Here is a 26,997-nt window from a genome sequence, read left to right on the forward strand (position 1 = left end):
TTTATGAAACACTATGAACCTTCATGGCAATTTCATTATAACTAAAAAGGGTTTTTTTCCCAAAATGAAAAAGAATACTTCCTTTGCAATAGAAAGTTTAAATATTGGATGACTTTAGCTTTTAAGATTTTTCATCCAGTTGTTCAGATGACAGGCTCTGATACAGGAATTGGCTGTACCACTATAGATAGCAGAAGATACTTGTGGAAACTGCAACCGTTTACTTTGCAGATGGTTAGACTAGATCACGTGAATGATCTGACTGGGGAATATCTGTGGGCTGCACTGGTCAATCTCACTAGGTTTGTATAACTTTTGTAACAATCCTAAAAGGAGAATATCAGCCACATTCAGTTGACACAGATATTTCAGTATTTAAGTCTGATTCACAAAAGAGAACAAATCCAAGGAGTAACTAGAACTGTGACCAATAAACATAAGTTCCCTAATTACAATCACTCATACAATCTGCTTTTGCATTAACAGATCAAAATCAATATAATTGACGTGTGTTCCACACAACCATTTGTTTTGGTTTTCTTTGCTATCTCATACACTGAGAAGTAAACTTACAATGCATTAAGAAATTTCAGGTAACCGGCTCTGTCAATGCAGCATGAAGGATGAGGAAAAAATGAGTAGAAGAGTAATACATTTTTCACAAAGTATTGGATCCCATGAACAAGTTAATGATGTTTTAAAGTGAGAAAATGTGTGGACCAAAAGTTTTCAAGTTACTGAGTGATAATAATGGGGCCATCTATTGTGCATCCATCACCTTGAAGTGCCTGACACATATTTTGGACTGTTTTCATGCATTTTCTTTATGATGATTAATAGTGGCATTGTACCCTCTGAAATAGCAGCCTATCACAAAGAGAAAGATGTACTAAGTTAAATTCAGATGATAACTATTTTGATCTCAAACACGTATGGAGAATAATACTGGAAGATTAGAAAAAAAAAAAAAACCAAAACCTTGTGAGAAACACTCATGTCTAAAATGAGGGTCCACAACAAACAAAGAGCAGAGAAAAAGGAGCAGGGACAAAATCCACTGTTAAAACATCAGCACTTCTCGGAAGCATTCATTATTCTGATCTCTTTTCCCCACTCTACATTTACATTAGAAAACAGTGAGGTTTAAGATGTATTTTCTTGTGTTACACTTCAAAGGAGAAAGGGGGGCACTACAGTAGATAACTAAATTTCTGTAAAAAGGAATAAATAAAAGATGTTGTGTATCACTTGCCCACCTTTCATGTCCTGGACATGCTGCTGTGGTCTGGTTTGTCTCTAACACACATCAGAAGCACGCAGAGGTTGATGTAACTTAATTTTTTCCTTATGAGATTTTGAACATTTTGGCTAAAGCATTTCTTCACTTTTTTTGTAGTGGATGGGGAAGGAAAATTAGAATAGAGACACTCCACCAGTGTGAGTGAGGCTGAAAGCAAGACTTCCAAGCCCCCTAAGGTGACCAAAAAAACATAAAGACTTTTCAGTGCAAGTGTGCTTGTGCTGACACATTTTAGCCTACTGCTTAGAAGGATGAAGATACTATGCAGATACTATGGCTCAGCAAACAGGCTCTAACCCAAACTTTCTCTTTTCAGTGCTTGAATTTAGCAGGGGAATTTTCAAGGTGAGCCCTTTGCTCTGACTCAACAAGAAAAAATAAGGGGAAAAAAAAAATCTCTGTTCCCATCAGAAGAGTGGGTATAATGACTCTCTGCATGAGTGTCGTATGTATATTTAATGACTGGAAACCACTCTGAAATATCTGGATGCATCATACACAAACGGGAATGGTGAACTGCTGCTGGAACTTGCTCAGGAACCATGCAGTCCTGTGTTCTCAAGGGAGTGCAGAAGCACAACCACGTTCCAGCTCCCCCAGCATGGGAGCATGGCTGCAGAAATCAATTATTCAGTCTCTTACAGCAGCCAACAGACTTGCAAGTCTTCATGGAGAGCAGCTAAGGGATGGGAGATGCCAGGCTGACCTGGGGATCTGCTCAGGTGCATACCAGCAAGGTAGTAAAGTCTGAATAGGTTTGTCAAAGCCTGACACCTCTCCTAACCACCAACAAATGAGTACGTCCCAGTTGTGCTATTTGATATGCACAGGATTTCCTAATGTGCCTGAGAGCAACTTTGGTTCCTGCTGGCTTTTTTTGTATTTTATTTTTTTTTGTACAGTTACAGATGTTTGCAATAATATTGTACAGGACTGTTTGGAAAAACTAAATTAGCTGGAGGTTGATCTATTGAATACATTCCAATGAAGCATCACATAGTATAGCTAAGAAATCGGATCATGATTTAATGAGTTATTAAATTACAGTGTTTTCTATATACTACATATTTTTACATTATTACCACTAACAAGGAATACTAGCGCAGTTATTCTTGTAAATCCCCCCTGCCTGACCTAAAGTAATTTTGATGGACTTGAAAAAAAAAAAAAAATCAGGGCAGAATAACTGTGAAGAATGGGAAAAGTCAAAAAAACACCTAATTTTTTGAGTGGGAGTACCAACAAAGATGGAAACAGTTGGTTAGGGCTTTTTTTCCTGTTATGTTGAGTATGCAAAATTCAAGTAGGCATAAATCCCAGGGGAATGAGACGGGTAATGTTCCACCCGTACCAGAAATCATACCTTCATATGTTCAGAGAGTGCATAATTTACCAAAAAGCGTTTGGAGAGTAGTCTAGAAGTTTTTAATATTTATTGGAATTTTGCTTACATCTCTTTCAAAGGATCTCTCCAGAGTTTAGCTATCTGGGCTTCCATAAGATAAAAAGCACGGTGGCTAGTAAATTTTAAAATCCTCAAGAACTTCTTTGAATAACTTTCCTATGCATAACCATGTTGCATCTCACGATTTTAAAGACCTGATCCATGAGAGCCAGAAACTTGTACCTTTAAGGGCAGACACCCTCTGTGACTTGAAGAGGTCTTTATTCTGACCAAGCTTCCTGAGAACATGGCATCTTAAATCCATTGTTCAGCCAATATTTTATATCTCTGATTCTAGGCTCTAGCTAAGTGGGGTTCTGTGACAGAAATTTCTTGTTTACGGGGTGAAGAGGGAAGGAAATACAGCCATTAGTTTCAATTTACTGCTGTGGGGCTTTTGTCTTCTGTTTAAAAGAAAAACTAGCATTGTTGGAGGCCTTGGGTTTTGAAAGCTGTCTTAATGAAAAAAAAAGCAAAGCTACTTTCCAAATCATGGTTTAAAACAGGTTAGAAAAGAAGAAAATATTATACTGTGAAAATCAACATAATATTTAATATTGGTTTTCCCACAGCCAAGGGCATGCTACCTTCCAGAAGCCCAGTCATGACTCCCAGTCAAACACCATGAAGCTGTGAGGTGCAGGGTAGAACTGATGAAGAAATTCTGCTGATTGAGAAGCAGACCAGCAGATAAAAGAAAAATCAATGCCTGAGCATCAGTACAGTGTAATAAAAGCAATATCTCATTTTGACACCTTGACTGAGGGGATTTTTTGGACAAAGACTGCCATTATTTTTCTACTTTCACCTAAGTTTAACCCCTGATGTCATGTTATGCTTTTCTGTGACTCCCGCCTCAGCTCCAATTGCAGCCACAGTGCTTGTTTCTGTCTTTCATAAAGGCTGATACTGTTCTGTCTTCTTCCAAGATTTTTCTCTCCCTCTAGAGTAAGCTAAACATACACTAGGAGATCAGTGTATGATCTCTAATGAGTGGAAACCACTCTGAAATATCTGGATGCATCATACACAAACGGGAATGGTGAACTGCTGCTGGAACTTGCTCAGGAACCATGCAGTCCTGTGTTCTGATAACTTCACTAAATATTGTGACTATGATACTCAGATAAACAGATATTTGGGCTCCGGGTGGTTTCCCTCCAAAGGGGCAGACTGCTTTGTCCTTCTCACAAAATATTTTATCAGTACAGACTTCATAGGTGGTCCTTTGTTGTTCCTTATAACTTCTAGCTGACCTTGTAACAGGTTCTCTTCATTCAAGGTTTAAAGACAAAGCCCTTGAGCTGAAGGCACTCCTAAGTTTTTTCATGGAGCTGAACTCTGGGTAAAGATTTAATCTGATGCCAATTCCCCACATTCATTAAGGTCAGTTATTCCACAGAAAAACCTAAATATTCCAAGGGAATTGATGTCAGATAAACTGTTTCTCCACTGCCCAGATAACCAACAAAGAAAAACACCACTTCAAAACACTCTTTAAATAGATGACTTGGCTTTCAGCTTTGTAGGCGTGTTAAGAGATTTCAATTGCTACTTGTGAAAATGCCTGATGATGTCTCACAGTTGGGAAACTTAATTTTAGCACAAACAAGAAGTCAAGGAGGGACAAAGGAAGGTAATATCGCCCACCTAGTACTTGAACCTGCACAAAAATTCACATTGGAAACATTAATCCAACTAAAATTCCGTTAAAACATAGTAAGAAATAGCTTTCATCCATAATGTTACTTCTTTTTCTTACTGTTTTTTTCAAAAATAAGATTGGTGGGATTCTTGTTCATATTTATTCTGATGCTTACAACCTACCTAATTAAGGAATTTTGGAATAAAGGGACTTTCAGTATAAGCATTTTTTTCTGTTGATTTTGAGAACCCTATTTGACATCAAAACAGATACTTTTTAATTAATTCTGAAGCCAGAGTAAAATGTGCAAATGAAATTCATAACTACTCAGAGAAACAGCAAACCATAACTACACTATAAGAACTCCAGCAGCTTGAGCAACACACGGATCACATGACAGTCCTCTGCATGCAGGCAAAGGTCATTTAAGAGAGGAAAGACACACACCCAATTGCTACATATTAACTAAAAAGAAACTATACGTCTGGTGTTTTGAGTTTTCCCCAATGGCACATGGGTTATTAATGTTACCAAGACTGACACCTAAATGTCCACTGTAACTGTTGGTTTTAGCAACAACCTTGTGAATATCCTGTGCCCATATTAATCATTCTCATTCCATTAATCATTCAATCATTTCTCTGACTAACATTGCTGATGGAGCCTTGGATGGGAAGATGCAGGTAAACACCCCCTACTTGCACCAGATTTGAGCTGCAGTAGAGTGCACCTATTTCTCACTGCCCAGCAGGAGACATGAGACAAGGGAATTAATACTTTTAACAATTTTGCCTCTGTAGCTCTGGCTTACACTTTGTGTAATGACCAAAAGCAGCCGCCTATGTACTTGCTATACACTACACTTGCTGTACAGTGTACACTTGCTGTACACTATATCCAGCTGTGCCAGAGAAATAGTGAAATGTGTACCAGGTATGAAGTACCTGAAATGTAACAAGTAACATGTAAGTCCAAAATTAGTTTCCATCATTAATTTCTATAACATTAGGAATAAAATATGGTTGGTTTTCCACAACTGTTTTAATTCATGAAGTTTATTTTATGTAGGTTATATCAGAAATTAGTAACCCAGTATCAACAACTTTAAATAACAGGCCATAACTTTGGCTAGAAGGATAACTACTTCCCTGGATTTACAGCTGGTACCCTGCCTATTCTTGGCCCAAGATTTTTAACAATAAAGTTAGTTAGAGACTATTTTTGCAATCCTAGAGGCCTTTGTAAGGACCCATGTGAGTATTACTATTCCTTCTTGATCATAAATGCTTTATTTATAAAAGACATATGTATGCAGTGGATATATTGCCACTTATCTAAACTTATGAGAATGACCAAAAAAAAAAAAAAAAAAAAAAGCCTCATTCTGAATTGGTTGCGCAGAGCTTAAATTTATCAGGCTGGGTTTTCTTTGGTGCAACATGCCTGTACTGAAGTGTCATCACACTCATTTGCATTTGTATTACTTCTCCCAAAGCTAATTGCAACTATCTTTCTTGCCTAACTTTTTTCTTACTATTAACTTCAGCAAAATTTAATATATTATGCTAGTTCCAAATTAATAAAGGAATTCTGCAATTTCCAGTTTACATACTGCACTCTAATACCTTTTATGAGCTGAACTGCTTGGTATATTGTGAACTATAATTTGAAATAACTGACATTTTTATGCATTAAATTGTAGGTAAAATAGGATAAACGAGCAAAACTCCGATGCTCTTTCTTCATGCCAGCACGTTCCTGACTGCTCCCTTAGCTTTGGCATTAGGATTCTGAGGGATGCCCAGAACAAGCCCAGCTGGAAGCACAGCTCAGCTTTGCACCAGGTGTTATCCCCGCTGCCCTTGAGCTCCGCGCCCCCGGCGCCCACCGACCTCTCCCGCTTTCCCACCCCCAGCCCCGGCCAAACTTGGGGAAGTGACCTGGCGGGAGGCACCTGCCGAGGGAGCAGCCGGCGCCGGGCGGGGCGGTGCAGGGACCGGGGGCTGCCTCTCCCCGGAGAGGCGCTGAAGGAGGAGGATGCTCCGCCGCGCCCGCCCCCGGGGTGAGCCCCGGCCCGGCTCGGGCTGTGCTGGGTCTAAACCGCAGGATTCCGCCCCCATCCCCTTTTTTTTAATCTCTCAGCTTCTGCCCCCACCTCTTACCTGGGCGGCGGGAGCCCCGAAACGCGGTCCCGGGAGATGCGGGAGGCGCCCGAAGTTTGTCGGGGGAGGGAGGGGGCAGATCCCGCTGGAATTAAAGCCCCCGGAGTGCGCGGTCCGCAGTTTGCACAGCCCAGGAGGAGGAAGCTCACTTGCTCTGTTTAAAGGGGGTAAAAAAGAAGAAGGGGAGCGGATGGAGAGCGAGGGGAAGGCCCCCGTTCCTACGGGCTCCTGCAGCCGAAGGGAGGAGTTAGTTTAATTAGAGGCCGCGCTCCCGGGAAACGTGCCCGAGTGGGCGCACGGACGGGCGGGGCGCGAAAGTTGCGGCGCTCCGCAGCTCCAGCACCGCGGACAGCGGCACCCGGCCCGGCCCCGGGGCACCGGCAACAGCACATGGGCCAAACCCCGCCTGCTGGACCGTGATGGAAGATCGGGCAAGCTGCTCCAGTCGTAAATTTTTGTCATCCTTTGAAGATGGCATGCTATCTCTCCTGGGAATATGCCAAGTGGTTTCTGCCAGCAGTCTCTGAAAATAGGGATCAGCTCATGAGTGCCTGAAGAATCAGTGATATCCCCCCTAATACACAGAAATCATACTTTATTGTATGCATTCTGACAGATGAGTGATCCACTACCACTGGCTGGCAAATATTATTAACCTTATTCTGCAGCTGAGGACATTGGGATAGAGAGGTTAAGAAATGACTGAGGTTTCACACATAGAGCCAGATCCCTGTATGATTCCAGATGTGCATGTACTTAAATTGTAGAATGATTTTCCTCTTCAAATCATTCCTTTCCCTCCCCCTTGCTTCTTGTATTTAATCATGGAACCAAGAGAATCACAGAATAGTTTGGGTTGGAAGGGAACTTAATGGTCATCTCGTTCCACCCCCCTGCCATAGGCAGGGACACCTTCCTCTAGACCAGGTTGCTCAGAGCCCCATCCAGCCTTGGACACTCCTAGGGATGGGGCAGCCACAGCTTCTCTGGGAAGCTTTAAGTGTAGTGCCTCAATAACACTACCAGCTACAGCTTGGTTATCAACACTTGAAGTGTTTACAGAGCTTCTCCAAGCACTATTTCTCTGAGAAATATGACTTGAAGTCCTCCAGAAAATTGGTATTGTGAATGTAATGCCCGAAAATAAAGCAGCATAGTTTTGTGAGGAACAACCAACAAGGAGCATGAGACCAGAACCAGATTTTTTTTTCCACACAGAGATGTCCATGAAGCAATTCAGATAAGAGTTCACATTTTAGGCACTCTCAAGCAGAAAGGGAAGTATTCACCTTTTGTAAATCTCAGCAATAAAAATTTCCATAATTCCATAAATGCTTTTTATCTCAAGAGTATGTTAAATATTAAGTAAACATTCCAGGACAACAAAAAAGCTGTGTTTCAGCATTGTCAAAAAAACATCGCTAAGTTATTTTGGAAAAAAAAAAATTATATTTTACATTGAGAAAGGAAATTTTCATTACTAACAATTCACATAAAGTGTAAACAAAAAGAACCCACCACTTGCTGTTTGTTGAAAATAGTTTAGTGATTGAAAAAAAAATAGAAGCAGACTTGGGGAAAGTTCATCAATGATCAAGAAAGACAAGGGGTAGGTAAGGTTATCTTAGAAACAATATGCATGACCCTTCAGTTCATCAATATTTATATTATGTACTTTTGTGCATGTCTTTTCTAAATACCTGTATGGCGTGAGAATACAAATTACAGTTGTGGAAATGGAAGAGAGTATGGAAGGCTGGACAGACGGAAGTAATTAAATAATTATTTAATATGTATGCCTTTTATTTTAAATTATACATGCAATTCCTCACAGCCTGCCCAAGGTGTTTACTGTTTAACGTACATTTAAAAATGTCTTCTTTTTCTACTGAGCTTCCTTTCGTTGGCTAAGAAAATATTTTAAATATATGTATGTACATACACACACACGTGACAAAACCTAGAGCCAGGCATTTACAACATTTTGCAAAATGGAGCAAAACTGGAGGAAGGACAGACCTTGAAATCTCAGGATCTGAGATGTAGACAGTAACATAAGCTTAGGAAAGGGCGTTTAGATCGCAACACACTTAAAATTGCATGGTGCAAGTTTCCCCAACAACAGCCTGAAAGCAGGTGTGCCAGTTAGGCTCCTCACAGATTGCACAGCAAAGACACAGGCCTCTTTAGTGGAAGTGTCTTGGAGCATATCTAGTACTGATCCATGACTATGGATATGACTGTGTCAAAACTCAGGCTGCTCTGGCTTCGCACTCAGAAGTCACCTTGCTGTACAGATGGTCTGAGAGATGAAGCATGGAAGAAGAGAGCTAAAATGCTGGTGGCAGAAGTCATGAACTGAATGGGACCAACTGCACGAAGCAATGTATGAAATATCCTGCTGTGGCAGAGAAGACTTTCTTTGCTGCCCTGGGCTAGCCACTAGCTCCCAGTTAAGAAGCTCATTTAGGGTAGTGTCCAGTTTGGTATGCTCATTTTACGGGGCAATCAAAACCATCCTCATGGTTAACACCTGGCAGTGTGGGTAGCGCTGCTCTGACATGGCATGAGTTCTTGGCATCCATGGCCTCAGTGCAGTTTCCACCAGACAAAAATTTTTCTCAGATAGTGAAAAATCAAAATCAAACAAGGGCCAAACAGTTACTATGAGAAATTATCAAGGACTGAATAATGATCAGCTTAGAATGGAATTAAAATTACAAGATGCATATACATATTTTGAAGACGAGATCTTTGGCCTCCTCCGCTTTTGCTATAGAGCACACAGGGTCCTCTTATGTCAGACACAAACAAGTATGGGACAGCAACAGCAAAAATCTGCCTTCACTGAAGACCTTATAGTCTATTAAGGTAAAAGTCTGGAGAAGAATAATTACTGTGTGGGCAGCATAAGTTTTATGTGTTCTTAATTATTCATTTCTTTGCTGCTAAGTGCTTTGATTTAAAAATGATGTGATGTGTACATGCAGTGTTGATACTCAGATAACTTAATTGTTTTGGTAATATAACAAGGCATATGATGTAATGTCAATAGACTGCACCTTGTGTGCATTACAGAGCTTTTCCATGTGGATGCTTATCCTCTAGTGACAGCTAATGATTCCTAATACGTGCACAGGGTAAAAAGAGACTGCTGTGATAGACACTTAATAAACAGTTAAACAGATTGCTGGGAGAGCCAAGAAAAAAGCCTCAAAATTTTGGCTTTGAACTGGTTTTGGGATTATATAAACAGATGCAACAGATTTGAATATGAAGAAAAGGAAAAGCCTGAGGGAGAAAGATACTGAACTACTGCAGATATTTGTTCATAATTACAAACCTATCATCTTCCCTTCCAAAAATATGCTCCAAGCAACACCAATTTTACAGTGTATTCCAAGGAGTAATCCAAGCTCAAAAATATTAGTTACTATAGGGCACAATGAATTTTCTTCTCCAGGTGTTTCAGTAAAGGAGTACAAAGTATCTAATTAAATGTAAACATTCAAGTGGGTATTCATGCCTTCCATCTGAATTACTGCCTAGGAAAAACTCTCTGTTGACTATACAGAAAAGCTACATTTCTGATCATATCACCTAAACAGTGATAAGTAGATGTCTTTCATTCTCTTTTTTTCTTTTTTTTTCCACATCCATTTGTTCTGAAGCAAAATAGAACTGGAAATACACAAAAGAGAGAGAAAGGGAAATAAAGTCTAGACAATTACTCTCATTATGGCTCGGCCACTTGGGAGTAGTAGCATTTATTGCTCAGGTCTTGAAGGAAGAGGATTTACACGGGACAGGTATCAATAGCTCACTGTTCAGAGCAAAGAGGAAATGCTCACCTTTATGCAATAACTGTGTGCTATGTAGTCTTTTTAAACACATATCGTCTATACTATTTACTGTGAGGGCAGTGAAGCACTGGAACAGGTTGCACAGACAAGCTGTGGATGCCCCATCCCTGGAAGTGTTCAAGGCCAGGTTGGATGGAGCTCTGGGCAATGTGGTCTAGTGGAAGGTGTCCCCACCCATAGCAAGAAGTTGAAATGAGATGAGCTTTAAATTCCCTTCCAACCCAACCCACTCAGTCATTCTATAATCCAATGCAAGAACATTCATGTGAGAGTCATCCTAGTTCTGCTGTAAAGTGTGTCTTTCTGGACAGCTTGTGGGGTTTTTCTTGGTTTGAGTGTTGTTGGTTTAGTTTATTGTTTGGCGGGGGGTTTTTTTGTGTTTGGGATTTTGAAGATGTTAGTATTACTGATAGGCAGCAAAAAAGAGCAGGAAATCACCTCCTGTAGTCAAGATAGGAAGATTTATTAGAGCAACCATCTTTCTTCTCTGTCTTTATGAATATTTGTCCCATTGAAATTAGTATTTTGGCAGTAATTTCAGCAGAATTGGGATGTCATTAAAAAATTTTAGTAGGTATGAGGTATGAAGGCGTCAACAAAATGAGAGGAGGATGGAGAATAGGCTGTAAATGTAACATCTCTAATTAAACCTATAATGAAATATAAGCAAATCACTATCATAACTACTGTGATTCACATTTTCTTTTTAGAAGCACATCTACTAATCCCTTTCTTTTCCCCAGTCAGCCTCAACTTAAGAGTCAGATTTACATTCTACTTGCCCAAAGTTCTTCACCAATTTGAAGGATTTCTGACACAGAAAACAGATGTGACAAATCAGAGCAAACCCATCATTGTGATATGAGACACGAGTTCAAAATAAAGTATTGGATTTTCAGGATGAACTAAGAGGTCATTCACCTTTTTCCAATTGCTCATCTTAACAATTAAGACTTTGAATGATAATTTAATTTGAGTTGTGTCAAAAATAGTTGTACTACTATAACAGTGCTGCATAATTACAAGTATAATCATGCTTTTGAGTGAAAATTAGCTCCTGAACCCCTTGTAGGGTAGAAGGTTAAGCACTTTGATTGCATCCTACCTAGAATCTGACCCAGAATCTCAGTTTCATAATGCCAGACCAATTTCTAATTGATTTTATATCACCATTGATTATTACAGCAATGTAAGACTTCATCCAATTGAGTTATAGAGGAGGGGAGGGGGAAAAATCTATCACAAAGATACAGAAGCATCCATCAAAGATGCATTTAGAGCAAATGGACAATGCACTTTTTTTTTTTTTTTTTTTTAAAGTTGTAATTGTATTCAAAGGAATGACATTTAGCAGCCATCCACTGTAGGTTATTGAAATATTCTGTGACCTTGGCTCCACTTCCAAATGGAAAGCAAAACCACAAGCAAAACTGCAGGGAATATAGAAATCAAATTTTGGTCTCAATTACATTGTTTTGAAAATGTTCAATAGTATGTTAATGATCTTAATTAGTCTCAGAGATACCAATTTTGGAATCAGTGCTTAGCCAAAAACCACATGTTGAATAAGCCCACAATCTTTAAATGGACAGAGTTCAAATACATGAGTGAATCTGTACATATTTACTAGAGTAGCCCAACTACTTGGTGAGAGCAGAGTTTTTTCCCAAATAGTTGTACCAGCAGTCTTGTATAAGCCCAACACATACATGCAGAGCACATTATAGCTTAGTTCATTACTTTGTAAGATTAAATCATGGTGGTACAGCTGCAGTCACATTGGATGGGCATTTTCCACCCTCCTATATCCTGGCAATTAGAGCAGTAAGCATGTGTTTAGCAGTAACGCTCTTTTTTTATTCATGTCACTACTTCTTGGAATCCAAAATCAGAGTCAAAATGAATTTTTTTTTTACTTTATTTCAGAAGAGACAGGAAAGTGTAGAAGTTGAAGGCCATCCCCTCAAATGCCAGTCTCTTTAATAAAGAGTTATTTATTACAGCTTGCGTCTGTTCACTGAATTTAGCTGTTAAGTAAAGGAGTAGGAAGAGAGGAGAGAGAGAACAGAAGCTCTTTGCCTGACAGCAGTTGTTAGAACAGCACTCCTGATTATTGTAATGGGTTCACTTGCCAAATGCCTTTCATACCAAAAGCAAGGCTGTTAAACGTGAAGTTGAGATGGTGGATGGCTTTTTCCCCAAAGTAAAAGTACTCTCCATATCAACCCCCCACCAATGAGCATTAAAAGCATTTTGATGCATGAGGGAGTCTTATTTGCAGGGGGACATCACAGCATCTACCTGTCCTTTGTGGCTTCTGAACACTTTGTTCATAACAATGACTCGGTACATAGGAGTCCTTTTAGACTTTACTAAAAACTAAGGTTTAGTTTTATCTCTTTTTGATCAGTAGCATTCATAAATAAGGTCTATTTCTCACCTCCCACTCCCTGGAAACAATGTGACTGACTGAAGTGAAAGCCTTTGCTCATCTTTTCAGCTCTTTAGCAGCAAAATTCCTTTAAAAAAATCAAAGGTCAGTGCTGGTTTTTTATCAGCCAGTAATCTTCCCCCAAAACTACACAGTACTAAATGAATATTTGGATACTTTAAAATGAACAAACAAAAACCCTGCACTTCAAACACTTCCTCTACTGACTGAGAGGCAAAAAACTTTGAGCAGCATAGAAGAAAGCAAGCCTTTAATTCCTTTTAAAGGAACACTTCTCCCATGCCTTCGTCAGGGCACAGCTGTCACAAGTGGGGCTGCTGCAGGTTAAGTGACAGAGCACAGTGCTGGAGCAAATGCCAGTGGGAGGGAGAGAACTCCAGAGCTTCCCCCAGCCTGGGAGGTCTGGTGCTGGGAAAACACATTGCGAGGAACATATGGATAGGTGGGGAAAATCATAGCTGAAAAGACTGATGATTGCTCCTACGAAAAGTGCAGTGGAGGCAAATACTACACCCTTCCTGTCATGGAAGTGGAGTGATTTTAGACATCACAGTAGAACTGAAAACATGAAGATGCATCAAAAAGGAAGGAATTCATGGTCTTGCTGATCCTTTTCAGTAGGAAAATGATCCCTCAATGAAGGCAATTATTCACTGGGTATGTGGTAACCCAATTGGAAAGGGATTAGGAAAAATGAATCACCCCAGTGACTGGGATTCTGACACATAATTTTACATTAAAAACAACAATTAAAAAATCCGCTTTTCGACTCTTTATTTTAGAAGGAGCGTTCTGACACCTCGGCAGTGTTGCTAGGACCAAATTCACACACACAAGAATGTAAGGACAACTGGAACACTCAGTAAGGGGAGTCAAAATAGACTCTTTTTTTTTTTTTTCAGACTATCATTGGTACAATTATTACTGCTAACACGTCCAGATAGGTGAAACCATGTTTGGAGAAGGGGGAGTGTTCTTTACCTTTCATGTTAGGCTGGGCAGATTGATTTTCTTCCTTTGGTGCAAAGCAAGTCATCTGCCTATATGCTGACTAGTTTCTTTCAGTCACAGAAAAGAACAAGTTTTGTGTGCCCCATAGATTTTTTAAAAAGCAACAGTAATATTTTAGTTTACTATGTATGAAGGGAACAATTCAAATTGCATTTTAGAGCACAGATGAGTATACAGATGAGTACCTCAGCATTGCTTGAGCTTTATGGGAAAATAAAAATTACAATTATTGCTCCCAGCCTACCTAATTTATTAAAGTACCAATTTATGAGGCATTTATGTTGTCTTTTACGCCATCAAAACACCTGCAATTCACTTGAGCCATCACAGACCTGCAGTTGGCTTTGCTGACACATTGTGCAAAGATTTTAAGTATAATATTCCATTACAGATGCCTCAAGCCATCAGCCTGCTTGCAGAATTTAAAAGAAGTAGAAATAGGAATTTTAAAGGACAATTAAGAGGAGGAAGAGAACTCTGCGTGGAAATGGCCCCCAAAACTGAAGCGAGATTTTTCAATTATTTTTCTAAAGCACTTTTAGGCAAGGAGACAAAGAGAATGAGCTGGTATATTCAAAGAAACCTCAACTCCTTTTGCTACTGTTCTGTAATGGATGTACTCAAAAATCAGCAATATATGTCTGAAAGATGCGGAGTTGGAAATACAGCACCACAGTTATTGGTTGCCCTTTATTACAAAGTCAATGGATTGCTCCAGGTTTTCTTACCATCCATATTGGAAAAAAAAAAAAAATGGAAAAGCTGCAAAAAGGATTAATTCTGAAAAATAACATACAGAAGTAGAAAAAGAAATCAATAGCAACAGGAATCTAGGGAATAGATTAAAAAAAAAATCACAAGGACTGGAAGAGTTACTTATAAATGACAGATGAAAAGCATAAATCAATAGAAGGCTCTGAAGAAGGTATCACAGGAATAAATGAATATATTCTCCAGAAAAATGAATTGTTTGTGTATGGCAGACAAAACCAATGGAACCAATCATCATGAAATGGAAAAACGCCATCACATCCCATAACATTTTGTGATGACCTTGAGAGGAAGAAACTGGCTGCTGAGAAGTTACATCTCACTTAATTAGGCAGGATTTTGTGCAGATTTGAAAGCCTTTACTTGATCCCTGTCATGGTTTATCACCAGTCAGTAACCAAGTACCATGGAGCTGCCAGCTACTTTAACTACACCTTATTACCTGCAAACTCTTTGTAAGTTGACATCATGTCTTCCTCTGAATCAAGGCAAGACAGTGATAAACACTCTAATTCTCATATTTGTTGACTACCCTTTTACCACTTGAAGTGCATCATTGAAAATAGCACGTTGAGACAAAAGTGGTCAGAAAGCTACTGAGTCACACTTTCTGATCTGGAAATGATGATTCAACATTTTTTCCTATTATATAACTTCCCAGAAAGTTTCATGACTATATCTTCTTTGAATTCCAAAGGGAATTTCTACTGCCAAGTGTGAATATACTGTAAGGCAGCTTAGAATAAGGAGGAAGCCAGGTCATTTGCTCTGCTTAGATTTGACTCAGCAATGAACCTTTCATTCCAAAGCACATGAGAAAGATCCCTAAGAACAAGTGATCACTATCATTTTGTTCCTGTTCCTAATTACATTTGTGTTTTAAAGGACATACAGCTAATATGGGAGAGAAGATGCTGCGTGTTGCTAATAAAGTTTAAGTCTAATGGGATTTAATGCAATAGGTTTTGTTTAGTTTCTTAAACCCCTCTTTTATATATTCTTGTTTGTTCATGTTAAAAGAAGACAAGCATATGTATAGCAACACATTTTCTGAAAGTTTCCCTTTTGTGGCACATTAAAGGACCTTAAAATGTGTGTAAAAATCACTTTAATGACTTTGATTTTGGTGCTGTGGTGTCTTGGTTCTTGCCTTGATGTTAACAAACAAAGGCAGCATGATCTTCTTGCCTTGATCTGGCCCAGTGTCAGGACAGGGGTGATGACTGCCAGACAGGCCACCTAAACAAGGATGTCTTGAGCTAGATTTTGTCCCATAGCACCTGTTCTTTGTCTCAGTATAAGTATATATAAACTAGACAGACAAAAATATAAACAACAAACTGGGGATTCTCCAGGTACTAATGATGCATGTAGAAACTTTTAGTCCGGAACAAATTGCTCTCCAGCAGTCCTTAGCTGGGAAAGCAGCCTTTCAGGGATGGTAATTTGAGCAATTTAAATTAGACTGGACAGGGAAGCCTCCAAAAGGGTAAATGATAACACAGGCACCATGAAAAGTACCTCAGGATCACATACTTGGTGATATCTGTAACTCCTGAAATCTTAAATGGCTTTTTGGAGAATGCCAGTGTGGAGGATGCATGCTTCATATGCATGATTGTTGTATTTTTCTCTTCCTGAATCCTCTCTTGCTTTGCTGACCTCCTTTTCCTTGCATCTGGCTGTTTTATCCTTGGAAAAAGCAGAATTGGAAGTTCACATTTTGCTCTGGGGAAAGGGTAGAACTCAACAACTTGTGAAAAAATTCGGAAAATGAAGCAGAAAATTTTTTTTCATCCTCTGATCTTCCTTGGTACTCACATGCTCAGCTCTACCCAGCAGCCACTTGAGTTTGAACCACTTGGTACCTTACAATCCATTCCGTGTATTTTTGAGAGGTTTGAGCTTCTTCCATTCTCCTCCTATTAAGAAATGGTTCTGGACAAGCAAGGAAAGGAACCACAGAATCTTCAGATTTTACTCTTATTTCTTCTGAGTGTACACTTAAAAAAGATTGAAGTCAGATGAATCTTTATGGAAACCTTGCGAAAATATCTGCAGATTTCCAGTCTGACAAGGAAAAACACAAATGCTATTTCCTCAGTTCTTTAATCCATTCTTTATGCTGCTCTCACAGCTTTCTTTTTCATCTTTTAACATTGGTTCATACCTATATAATCTATCTCTAGCTAGTATTCAGCTATATTGTACAAGCCTACAATATTGCCTCCCCTTGTTTCAAAAAGAATTCTGTACTACTGCCTCAGGCAATCTCTCTAACCTTCCCTTTCACATCAGTGTTTGAGAAGGCATTTTTCTCTCCTTTTCCCAACAACTTCTCAGCTGTACCCTTGACATATTTTAATCAGGGTTTCTCTCCGACCAAAGGACGGACACCTCTCTCTTCCAATTAGTTAATGGTTTCCTACTTTCTGCTGCTGCTGTTGTTGTTTCCATCTCACTTGCTGTCCTCCTTGACCTCACAGCAGCTGGAACTCTGAAATTAGATTAGACAGGTTCATGCAACTCTCTCAGCTGCACAGAGGCTGCTAGAGTAGTTTTGCTATTTGTGTCTAGAAATGTGACTGAATTCGTATTTTTTAAATAAATTGCAGCAATGGCAGGTGTGTATTGATGGATATGACTATTTCAAATGAAAGTAGAAAAATACAAAGCAGAAGTAGGAGGCAGGTGCACTTTCTTTTGTAGCACAAACACATTTAAGACATATAAGCCTTCCCAAAGACTGTATTCAAAGCACTGTTCATTCAACACTGCCCTAGACACAGCCTTACAAAAGAAGAACTACTAATGATAATATATTCCAGTGATTAGGAATGGTTTATTATTAAAAATGATGTACTGATATTAGGACTGTTAAGGAGTTTTAAGTATCCTGTCGTTGTACTGCAAGGATCATGGTAGTACCAGAGTCAAAGTGTAGGGGAAAAGGATTTTACACAGACAGACAAATCTCTATTTTTCTAATTCCTGCCTCTTGTGAAGAAACATTAACTCAGTTTGACTCAAGTATGCTCTCTAATTCTCAGTGCTTATATTTTACAAAAAACTTAAAGAGATGTGGGCTTTAGCAGAAAGTACTCACAAAGAGTCCTTTTCTGCAGGTCATTTGCCCAGTTTTGAAAAAGTGGAGTGAAGGTCATGCAAAAAAAACATCCCCTGAAAACTACAGACAGCAAGAGAAACAGAAGATAAAGCCATTGGTTGAAAATGCAAGTGAAAGTGGTGGAACAAATTAACTGCTGTCCAGCAAGTAGCTGTCACTAACTAGAGTGCATGTGGCAGTGTCCATACTGCACACCATAGAGTTGTGGAATGGTTTGGTTTGAAGGGACCTTAAAGAGCATTTAGTTCCAAATCCCCTGCCATGGGCAGGGACACCTTCCTCTAGACCAGGTAGCTCAGAGCCCCATCCAACCTGGCCCTGAACACTTTCCAAGGATGGGGCATCTATAACCTCTCTGGGCAACTTGTTCCAATGCCTCAGCACCCTCATATGCACATTAATCATTGACCTATTAATTAAAAAAAGGAAAAATAATGAAGCCAGCAGAGCAAGAGGTAGCTATTTCTATTGTCTCATCTATTTTCTTCCTGCATGCTGGGAAAAAGGAACCTGTTGCTACTCTTTATAGAGCAAACATGATGGTGTGCTAAAGCTCTTCTGCTGCTTTTCTTAAGGAGCTGTGTGATTTAAGTTTTACACTCCTAGCAACAGTTCCTTTTTCACCTTGATGCCTCTCTGCTGTTGAAGTAGGGCAGGATCAAAGAGAGATGTTTGTTAAACAGCTTCTCTAGCACCCTCATACTCAGTTTCAGTTCCTCTGACTGTGACATTTCAGTTTCATAGATAGAAAGGGTCAAATACAGACTGCCCGAGCTCTTTCTAAATGCTCAGGAAACATCCCACCATTCACACCTCCTCTTACTTCCGTTACATTCTGCCAAACAATGAGGAACCCACGCCTTAAATCAGCCAAGTGAGCTCTGAAGGGTGCATATGGTTGAATGTAGGAAAAGTAGGTCAGATGTTTCAACTCAAAGAGCCTAACTGCTATGCTAATTAATCTTTCTGAATCCTAATGAATAATTAGAGACTTCATTTCTATGATGTCATTACTTTCATTATTATAGTAACATAAAATAATTTCCATTATTTTACCAATGCAACACAGTGCTTTATGCATGTTAAGGATTTCATCCTTACAGCAGTCCTGACAGATACATGTTACTATACAAGAAAGTGAATTACAAAGCTGTCGAGTTACAGTGTAAGTTAAGGGGAAAAAAAACCCAGAAAACCCAAACCAGAAAAATAGAAAAAAAAAAAAAAAAACAACCCAAGCAATAATAGCATTCTATGTCATAGAACATAGAATTCCTGACAGCTAATCTGCCACTCAGGAAACAGGAACTGATCTGAATAAAACACAGAAGGACTCTCTCCCATTGTCAGTCATAGCATGAAAGATATTCACCGAAAAGGCAAAAGTCCAGAAGTTTATATCTGTGTGACCAAAGAGGTACAGAATTGATCCTGCTAATTGTTTTCATCATCCATTGCAATGAAGCTAGGAGAAATCTATCCACTCTGTGGGCTGCAGGACCAAACAAGTAGTGTCAGGTCAAGGCTACTGTGCATATCAAATGTTACTTGATAGAGTCCATAAACATCAATGTTATTTCATCACAAAAATGAATAATTGAATACATAAAGAGACCTCAACTCTACACCAAGATTCAAATTCATTAAAAATAACTGCAAGGACTTAACTTTGAGAGTACATGTAGACAACCCTCCCTTACTCAGAAGTATCTATGGTTAGTAAATATAACATCATTTGGATTTATATCACTCTCCTGAGGTACATGATTATGTCTCCAACAGAAAATCAGTATTCCATTCGCTGCAAATGTATTACTGCTTGTTTAGGACCCTCCCTTCACTGCCACCTAACCCTTAATATGATGTATTTCAAAGCATTTTGCTGAGTTCAGTGCATTTTGATACTTCCTTTAAGTGTTTTGCACTTCCTTTTCAATTCTCTCCTTGCAGTGCATCAAACTTTGTTTATTATATTTCAAATACTGCAGCAGATAAATAGTGTCTGCCAAGATATACTTTCAATTGAGGATTGAAAGTGCCTGCTTAAAATTCCCTTTGAATAAATTGTTGTTTATAAAAAAGAAAGCTTTTTGGTAAGCCATTAATTATCGCACAATTATTTGTGCTAGACAGTCATAAGAAGTGGATGTAGCACACACATTTTGTAATTAAATAGCAAAAAAGGTACTGACCATCTTTCCCAGTGAAGAATTTGTTGTGCAATCCTAAATAAATAACCTACATGTCCTATAAAAAGGATTTTAGGCACATTTTTCTGGACATACACACTGCTATAGGTTTGGCTGTTTCCTTTAAAACAAAGAGGCAGGATAAGCCATACTTCTTAATAGTTTGCACCTGTTGAATGATCAGTTCCCAGGAGAAATTGTGAGGGATCTGCTGCTCCATCTGGATCCCTAAAAATCTATGTGGCCTGATGGGATTCATCCAAGAATCCTCCAATCGCTGGCTGATGTCGTTGCAAAACCTCTCTCAATGAATTTTTGAATGGTCTTGGAAATCCAGAGAGGTCTCAGCTGACTGGAAGCTGGTGAACATTGTCCTGATTTTCAAGAAGGGGGACTTTGGAAAAAAACTTCTAGAAGATTGTCAGTCTCACTTCAGAGCTTGGCGAAGTTATGGAGAAGATTATTCTGGGAGGTATTGAGAAGCAACTGGAAGACAACACAGTCATGGGTCGCAGCCAGCACAGATTCATGAGAGGAAAGTCCTGCTTATCAAACCTGATCTCCTTTTATGACAAGGTAACCCACCCAGCTGATCAAGGGAAGACAGCTGATGTGATCTTTCTGGATTTCACTAAAGCTTTTGATACTGTCTCTCCCAGGATCCTTCTGAACGAAATGTCCATCCCCCAGCTGGATAAACACATCACGGGATGGGTGAGCAACTGGCTCACGGGTCGGGCACAAAGGGTTACAGTGACTGGGGTGACATCAGACTGGTGACCTGTCACTAGGGGGGTTCCACAGGGCTCCATCCTCGGCCCTGTGCTCTTCAACACCTTCATAAACAATCTCTGCAGATAAATCCTAAAAATATTCAGAGAACTATTGAAAACTCTGTCCAGAAGCATCTTCAAGATGCATTTCAATAAGTCATCTTCAATATTTGACAATTAAAATTCTGTCTGATTCATACATTTGAGGTAGAAAACATCAGAAACTGGGCTTTGAATTTCTCTTATTCATACAGAACCCAATTAGGGATAAATATTGCTGAGTTTCTCCTACACTAGGGACATCAAAAAGTCACCATAGATACCCATCTTTGCTTTTTGTCCTGATCATGTTTTTTTCTGTACTTGGTTTGGCTGAAATTGAGTTAACTTCCTTCAGAGCAACCTGTACGTGTTGCTATGTTTTGGATTTGTGACTGAACAGTATTGATAACACATCAATATTTGGACTATTGCTGAGCAGTGCTTCCACAGAGTCAAGCTTTTTTGTGTGTGTGTGTGTGTTTTCCCTGAGCAAAAGAAGATGGGTAAGAAGAGTGGGTTGGACACAGCTGGGACAGCTGACCCAAATTGGTTGAAGGGATATTCTATGAACCATAATATCATGGGATACACAAAGAAAGGGCTGGACAGTTTGAGGGGATGGGGAGGGCAAGGAGAGTTGGCTTTCAAGGTGGCTGTTGCTCAGAGGTTTTTGGGCATCACTGCTGGCAGCAGGTGGTTCATGACTACTTTTCCTCAGTTTTTGTTTGTTTGTTTCCCCTGCCTCTTTCCCTCACCTATCAAACTGTCTCCATGTTGACATGTGAGCTTTCTCATCACAGGGAGAGGGAGAGGGAGCGAGCAGCAGTGTGGGTGCTTGGCAGCTGGCTGGGATCAACCCACAACACCTGCAAAGTTATTCCATGTATTTTCTCTTTTCCTGTATCCTTTCTTGCCTGCCCAGCAACCTGTTGCCCAGTCTTGATCAAGGTCCTTGCTTAGGGACAGAAGTGAAGGACACCATATGGAGAGCAATTCCCTCCTCTCTTAAGCTGTCTCATACTACACAATTCAAATAAGTGAAATGTGCTACACAGAACACCGAGTTTTTAATGAGGCTGAACATTTTGCAGCTGGAAGTATATGATGTAAACGGATCCTAGTGTCACCTTTTTAGTAAAGAGTTTTAAAACCAACAGAATTGTTTCCCTGAGAAAGGCAGTTGCACACTGCTCAATTCACACAATTAATTCCTCTTATATAAACTGATATTTCTGATGCAGAAACCCATACCTAAATCCTTCTTCCAGTGTCTGCCTGAAACAAAATCCAAACAGGAATTGCACTGTAACTTTAGTAGTCTAGTTAATTTGGGTATTTGAAACAACCTAACCATAGGAGAGCAGATTTAAGCTTTTATATTAACTCACCTGGAACCTCAGGGGAGGTGCTCAGCCAGGCAAACCCGTGTCTGTGCTCAGCATAGCCAGACAAACCCACCACAAAGTGTCTGGGCTAGGGGAAATTTCACTTTTAAAATCTCAGTGAAGCCATGACCTATATTAGATGTGATGACGCTGTATATGGACTTTCATAATAAAAATTACACAATTTATTCTACATATTTGCTCTGCTTGAAAGAATCTTTTTTTTTCAGATCACAAAGCAAGAGAGACTATTTGCCCTATCCACTTGCCTGCGAAGTTTCATTAAATTCCTGGAGGAATTATTCAGATATTTGGAGAAAGAATATGATCATTGAAGACATTTCAGGAAAGACAGTCTGTAAACACTTATTGGCACAACATCTTCTAAAAGGTCACTGATTATTATCAACCATTTCTATTAAAATCCAATTTTATATGACATTTTAAGAAGTGCATTGGGCAATAAATTGCTGGATTGAAAGTGTTTTTCCAAAGAAGAGAAGGTAGCCACAAGGGCAGACATACATTGCAGACCAGTAATATTGCAATAAACTAAAGAACACCATCAATCTGCTGAATTAAAGCAGGGGGGGCTGATCCATTGTATTTGCTGAAATTTGTTGTCACAGAAAAAGTACATTGTTACAAGCTCGATAACTATTATCTTGATGAACACTAAAGGACAAGGCAGTCCTTTATATGCCCATGACACAGCTGATATCTAATTTGTTTCAGATTGGCCTGAAAAATATTTTTCCATTGCCCTTTTTTTCTTCCAAAGGGTTCTGGCATTATTGGCCACTGCCATAAATGTAGGCCCAAAAAAGAGGGGTGAAGTTTCTCAGGATTCTTCCCCTACCACCCATCCTGCAACGAGCCTCATCCTGGTGCTGCTGGCAGCTGGGAAATCTACTGTTCACACATTAGAATAGGGAGAATTTTACAGGAATGGATTATTCAAACAGTCCCCCTGCAATTTTCAAAGATCCAATGCCTCTCTGGTATGCTTTTGTTTTCCTCCAGCTACACAAGGGAAATAATATTAACTCAGAGAAGTTCCTATTTACAAATCTGCTGATTTTCAGGAGCAACAAAGCTCAAGAAACTAGGTGTTGCATGATGTTGAACTCCCTGATGTGTAACAACTATATCTGAATTCTGGGAAATGTCTTCCTGTGAGTGAGGCACCGGTAACATCTTTCTCCCTTGTGGCTTCTCTGGTACTTAGTAAGGACTAAATTCACCCCACAACCTTTCTTTCCCTCAGGGTGAGTTAATAGTGTCTGTCTCTTCTCAGCACCTATTGTCAGAAAATACAAAACTACTTTCTCTAAGACCACAGTATCCTCCTTAACAGAAGACTTAGATTTTTCAAAGGAATGGCTGGATGGAAAAGCAGCCTGATACCATAACCTACAACCTCCTAGGAAACCCAGGTTTCCTACTACCTTCAGGGAAAGAAACATTCTTGTTATATTATTGTTTATACCTGATTTGGGCAAGTTTTATTTCTTTGAAATTTAATTGTTAGAGTGCTACTAAGGCTAAATAACAGCTATTCCATATTTTACTAGTATAGAAACCGTAGGAATGGGGGAGTGAAAAAGCAAACAATTCTAGCAAATCACGTCCCACTAATGGCAACATAAATCTGCAGCTACCCAGTGGACCTCAATGAATCTACTTTACATTTATGCTGCTGTAGCCAAGCATGAAATTCATCCCAGTGATTTATTCCACAGATAGGGGAGATCTAGGTTGGACTCAGTTCTGCACTTAGAAAATGGTCCGTAGTTGAAAAATCCTGGTAATTAGAGATAGAATTCATGTTTGAGGAGTGTTTCCAGAGAAAAAACTTTTAAATGTGTCAGGGATGGAAGTATGAAGGGCCAGATGTATGCAGCCACCTGCGACATCAAGTGTACACGTTTCAGATATGAAATACTTCTTAGGACTCAGATTTAGGGGTAGATCTGTAAAGGTGATTGTTCCTCACATTTTAATGAAGGCTTCAACTTCATGTTGCATAATTCCTGTGTCTGTAATCAACTTCATACACCAAAACAAAAGTTATACCTAAAAAACAGAGTTGAAAAAGGAAATGGAATAAAACCAAACCAAAAATCTGTTGGTCACCTTATTCTCTGATTTAGAGATACAAATACTTAAAACCAGCTTTATCTTTATTACACAGACATTAGGGGCATAAAGAGGACAGAGACAGACTCTTCTCAGGGGTATCCAGTGACGCAAGAAGAAGTAATAAGCAGCACAAATTGCAATACAGAATATTCCACTTAAACATAAGGGGACTGCTCCAGCTATGAATGTTTAAGATTCCTATTAAGTTGTTGCAAGTTACTCAGCTACTCTTGATGTAAAGCAGTATTTTGACTTCAACAGAAGTCAAACCTTAATTTTTTTTTTGCCTCACAGTTCACCAGCTTGGGGTTGTTGTTAAAATAGATCCATCTTTAGGAAATGAACTTTTGCTGTCCAGCTCTTATTCTGCTTCTGCAGAAAAACTAGAGGAACACTCACCGTCTGACACTGGTGGATCAGAGGATCAAGGTCATCTATAGCGAATCCTCCACCTCTTCCCCAAGAAATGCCTTTTAATTTATTGAATGTGGTTTATTATCTGAAAAAAACTGAATTAGTAAGAGTGTTGGACAATGTCTACTCTGACAAAACTTGGAAGGAATTTTCTGCCTCTTCCAAAAATTGGTCTGATCAGGAACTTATTTGAAAATAAAAAAATATGTATTTCCGCTGATTTTAATCACTGCATTTGAGTAGGATACCATGTCAGAATCCATGAAAGAACTAGAAAAAAAATCAGGACAAGGTAAATTAAATGTTTTCCCCCTCAACTGACTACACTCTTCACCCTTTTCAGTAGTTGCACAATAGATGCTCTGTAACAAAGTTCAGAAGGAATTTACATACCCATCTGGATAAAATATAAAATTCATTAACACCTTATATTGTAGATGGAAATTGCAAATTTAAAACCTTTCTTCTTGTGACAAACTGAAGTCTTTTTTTGTCAGTAGTGTGAATTGATGTTTCCCATCTTTTACTTCAAGTGTTTGGTGGGAAATGTACAATTTGCACTTCAAAGACTCACTCCAGATTAGTCCTGTGCTTTGTGGCTGCAGGAAAGTCTTGCAATTGTATCATTAGAGTCAAGACATTTTCATATATTTAAGGTGACAGGCTTATATTTATTTAATTCCATAGGAAGCATTAGGCTGCACATCTGAGAAGCATTTCCATGTATTTGGATCACTGATCTATTAATTTAGTCATATAAATGATATGCTGGATGTCCTTTGCAATACAAAGTCTCATGTGTGTAAAATAGTTTACCAAATAAGCCTGAAACACGAGGCAAAATTAAACCTGGCTCCATGGCCTAAAGCAATCCTCTCAAAACTATTCCTTCTGCCTTAGGCCATTATTTGATTGTACAATTAGCTTTTAAATCCACGTGGTACCAGACTGAACCCTGGCAACTTTAGTCATTAAGTATTCCTGACGGGGAACGTCCATCACAAAGATTTTGTGTGAGAGGTCGTCAGGGCACCCATCATATCCTTCAAGCACCAAAAATTATTCCTGCTATGCATGTTTAGAGAAGCAGCTCTGTAATAGCATGGAGGCTCTGAAATGTTCGTGCTTCTGATTTTTATCTTGCATGGAGAATATTTCTTCACAAAAGGATTTGGGAAATGCATGATCCATAAAGCACTGCCACAGCAAGTAGCTGAGATGGCCCTGCTCTCGGGGCTGCATCCCTCTGGAGCTGGCAGCCAGGTGATCCACACCCTGTGGCATTGTGCTCCTGGCACTGGAGCACCTGTGCCTCATGGCAGGGCACACACGTTGCTCCTACCAGCTATGGGCACGCTGAGCTGCTCATCTGCTGCTCACTGCTGTCTCCCCCTACATGGGAGTATATCAAAACCATAGAACTCAAGACACTGCTGCCTAGGAAGTGGGCTGAATATATCCTCTGGAAATGATCAAACGCTTGGGGGCACTATTTGCAATGAGTCTGTGACATTACAATTTATGGGAACTGTATCAAATTTGCCCAGTAGATAAAACTGTGCCAGGCACCCCGGGGGCAGTGACTGTGGTGCCTCCCCAACCAGCCACCTCCTCAGCAACGTCCAAGAGGCCAGGGGAGGTGGCTGAGGCCAGGGGAGGTGGCTGGGGTCAGCCACAGCCCATCCATCCCCAGGCACTGCCGCAGGGAGAGATCCTGGATGGGATGGGGTCAGCTGCTGCTGGCATCCCCCAAGGCACTCAAGGCCTGGACACCAATATTTCCCCCAAGTGAAACCAGCTGATGTGTAGGGTTTTATTAGGCTTTTAAAGCTTTGATTCTGTGCTGCCTATGACAGCCTAACACCATCACCCTCCCCAAAATGGCACCCAAGTAGCAGAGACAGGGAGAAACTGCAGAGCTCTTCCACCAGCTCAGCAGTGCTGGTTTGAGTCCAGCCACTCTTCCAGGGTGGGAATGGCCACATTCCTGATCTTCCCATTACCAGGGCTGATTAACTTCCTCCTTGTAAAAACTGCAGCTACACCAGCAGCAGACAGAACTAGCCTCAAGCTACTATTTCCATTGGTTCCTAAGTATAATGTAAAAAGAAGTTAAATCCATGCTCTAGTGATGGTCAAGCAGTATGTCCATTCACAATAAAAGGCTGATCACAAAACCAAAGGAATCTTGTAAAGGTAAAGGTCTTAATTTGCCATCAAGTCTAGCACAGCTCAGTCTAACTTGGAAATATTGATGGCACTTGTAATAAAAAAATA

The 26,997-nt window shown here is 39.7% G+C and overlaps 1 protein-coding gene across 1 annotated transcript in view; it reads right to left on the reverse strand.

The window, feature by feature from the left end:
• Positions 1–6,769, reverse strand: part of ROBO2 (roundabout guidance receptor 2) — a 1,061,828-nt gene extending 1,055,059 nt beyond the window's left edge. Inside the window, exon 1 of the mRNA XM_048289014.1 lies at positions 6,552–6,769. The gene's annotated coding sequence lies outside the window, so the exon portion shown is untranslated. The remainder of the gene's footprint in view (positions 1–6,551) is intronic.
• Positions 6,770–26,997: the final 20,228 nt, after the last annotated feature.

The sequence above is a fragment of the Corvus hawaiiensis genome, chromosome 2 (assembly GCF_020740725.1).
Source record: "Corvus hawaiiensis isolate bCorHaw1 chromosome 2, bCorHaw1.pri.cur, whole genome shotgun sequence".
NCBI lineage: Eukaryota > Metazoa > Chordata > Aves > Passeriformes > Corvidae > Corvus > Corvus hawaiiensis.